Here is a 3735-nt window from a genome sequence, read left to right on the forward strand (position 1 = left end):
GCTAGGTCAGAAAAGCAATGCAATTTCCCCATTGTTTGATGAAATACCCACATTTGGAGCCCTGATTTCCCATTAAGATTGAATTATCCTGAGGCCATCATCATTCTCTGAAGAAGACCATGCGGAGAGGCCCTGTGTAGGTGCTCTAGTCCAGAGCCCCAGCTAATGAATAACTCCCAGTTGAGGCCCTACACTTTATGGAGTAGAGACCAGCCAGGCTCACTGGACCCTGTCTGAATCCTAATTGTTTTAAGTCACTAAGTTTGGGAGAGTTCATTACAGCCATAGTAACTGGAACATATGTTTTAAAAATTTTCATGAAAATAGAATCATCCTTATTGTTTTAAATTGTTGCAGAGAATCCTCAGCAATTCATTTAACAGATGAGCTATTGATGAACATTAAGTCTGTTGCAAATTTTTCTAAGGTTGTATTCACAGAAGTATTTCTGGGTCAAATGGTTTGGAAATCTTAAGAGTCAGTAGATACAGACAGTCTCCATCCTAAATGACTGCCAGAATATATCAATCCACTCTCCACAGTATTGACAGTATGGGTCTTTTAAAAATTTGCCATTATAGTGAATAAAAAATACAATAAAACCTTATAGGTTTGATTTGAAACATTATGAGGGATTTGTTCCTCTTGTGTTTGTTTTGTTTTAAGGGTGGCAAGGGGCAGAAAGAGAGAGAAAGAGAGGGAGAAAATATTAAGGAGGCTCCATGCCCAGCATGAACTTAACATGTGGTTCTATCTCACCACCCTGAGATCATGACCTGAACCAAAATTAAGAGTCAGACGCTTAACTGATGAGCCACCCAGGCACCCCTGTTTCTCATGTTTTATGTTTATTGGCCACTTTAATTTCTTCTTCTCTATATGTCTATTCAAATCCTTTACCCATTTTTAATAGGTTGTTTATATATATAGTACAGATATATAATGGCTATAATACAGATATATAATGAATATTTCAAATGGCCATAGATATAAAATAATTAAATATATATATACAGTTATTAGTCACTTGTCAGTTGAAAGCTGAAATTGTTTTCTCCTGGTGAGTTGTGTATGTTTTAACTTTGTTTTATTTATTTATTTATTTTATTTATTTATTATTTTTCAAATTTTTATTTAAATTCTAGTTATTGACATATAGTATAATATTGGTTTCCACAGTAGAATTTAGTGATTCATCACTTACATATAACACCCAGTATCATGAGTGCCCTCCTCAATACCCATCTCCTTCCATCAACCCTCAGTTTGTTTCCTATAGCTAAGTCTCCTATAGTGTTCTTCTTCCTTCCTTCTTTTCCTTTCTTTTTTTTTCTCCTTCCTTCCTCCCTCCCTCCCTTCCTTCCCCTCCCTTTTTCTTTCTTTCTCCCTCCCTCCCTCTCTCCCTCCCTCCCTCCCTCCTTCTCTCCCTCCCTCCCTCCCTCCCTCCCTCCCTCCCTCCCTTCCTTCCTCCCTCCCTCCCTCCCTTCCTTCCTTCCTTCCTTCCTTCCTTCCTTCCTTCCTTCCTTCCTTCCTTCCTTCCTTCCTTCCTTCTCATATGTTCATCTGATTTATTTCCTAAATTCCACATATGAGTGAAATCATCTGCCTCTCTCTGACTGACTTATTTTGCTTAGCATAATATACTCTTCCTCCATCCACATCATTACAAATGGCAAGATTTCATTATTTTTGATGGCTGAGTAATATTCCTGTGTGTGTGTGTGTGTGTGTGTGTGTGTATGTGTGTGACAACTTCATCCATTTGTCAGTCAATGGACATTTTAGTCTCTTTCCATAGTTTGCCTATTGTTGATAACGCTGCTATAAACACTGAGGTACATGTACCTCTTCGAATCAATATTTTTGTATCCTTTGGGTAAGTACCTAGTAGTGCAATTGCTGGATCATAGGATAGTTATATTTTTAACTTTTTGAGGAACCTCAATACTGTTTTCCAGAGTGGCTATACCAGTTTAACTTTGTTTTTTATTTCATCGTACTGAAGTTTAAAATTGTATATACATAATGTTTAATCTCCATAACAATACACTGTAGTAGAACAATTATCTCCCTCATTTTATCTTCATTATTCAAAAATTTCTTGGCTATTATGCAGTGTGTGTGTGTTTCACATAAGAAGTTAAGAATCAATTTATCAATTTCCGTTAAACAAAATTCCTTTGGATTTTGGTTCGGATTGCATTGAATTTCTACCTCAATTTTGGGGAAAAAAATTAACACCTTTTTTGTATACTTTAGTGATGGCTTAGATTGTTTGTTTCATATGGGCAATCTTGGATATTCCTGATTAAGTTTATGTTTAAGCATTTTATAGTTTTGGTTGATGATATATAGAGGATATTTAGTAGTTATTGCTCATAAAAGAAGGCAATTGATTTTTAAAAAAGTTTTTATTTATTTATTCATGAGACACACACACACACACAGAGGCAGAGACAGAGGGGGAGAAGCAGACTCCCTGTGGGGAGCCTGATGTGGGACTGGATCCCAGGACCCTGGGATCATGCCTTGGGCCGAAAGCAGACGCTCAACTGCTGAGCCACCCAGGCATCCCGAAAGCAATTGATTTTTGTACATCATCTCATATCTGGCTCTTATTAAACTCTTCTGTTCATTGTAATAACAATTTTTCACTGATTTTCACCTGGATTTCCTAGGTAGTCAGTCATACTGTACAAATACTGAGTTTTATTTCTTTGCAACCTGAATTAATGCAGTTTATTTCATTTCTTTTCATTTAATCATGACCAGGACAGCTAGCATGATGTTGAATACTACTGGTGATAATGGGCATTCTTGTCTTTTATCTTATTACTAATTTAAATGATTATACTTCTAATGCTTAACCTTTAAGTATTATATTTGCTACAGGTTTCATATATTTTCTCATCATTTTTTCCTTTTCATTTTTTCATGGGAATGCTTGTTTGTTTTTCTGACCTGTTTTCTTTTTCTCAACTATATGTTGTGAGCAGCTTTCCAAATCCAGAAGTATATAAATAAATAATTTTAAATGTCTGCATAATATTTCATTGAATACACATACTAAAATTTATTTACCTAACATTGTATTAATAAACAAGTATATATATGTAATATGTTAATATATATAAGCTACACTGCTTTAAATCTCTGTACAAACAATGTTCACATCTGTTTGATTCATGGCAGTTGGATAGCTTGTGTAAATGTAGTTATCTAACTAACTTTATTGTACAGATTCTTAAGGCTTGAATTGCCCTCCAGAAAGGATACACCAATTTATGCTGCCATCAACATGAATGAGTATGCCCATTTCCCTCTACCCCTGTCAACTCTGTGTTTTGAGGATTTTTTTAATCTACAAATTTGATAGGTAAAAAAGTGATTATTTGTTGCTTTTATTAGCATTAATTTTGGTATTAGTTTCAACATTGAAAATTTCTCTTTCTTCTTTTGTGAGTTGCTATTCATATCTTGCCCTTTCTTCCTATTGGTGCATTCTTTAGTTCCTTATTGATTTTTTGTTGATATTTACTTTTATTCCCTTGGAGAATGTTATTTTATTTTATTTATAAATAGGAAAACAATGAGGCTAAATCACACTCCCCTCTCTAATTTCCATTCTCCATTTCTTCTTTATGGTCACTATGTTCTTATGTATACTTCTGGACTTATGAAATATATATTCATGCATATATATCCTTTTTATTCACACGAACGAAGCTACACTAT

The sequence above is a fragment of the Canis lupus genome, chromosome 20 (assembly GCF_048164855.1).
Source record: "Canis lupus baileyi chromosome 20, mCanLup2.hap1, whole genome shotgun sequence".
NCBI classification, from domain to species: domain Eukaryota; kingdom Metazoa; phylum Chordata; class Mammalia; order Carnivora; family Canidae; genus Canis; species Canis lupus.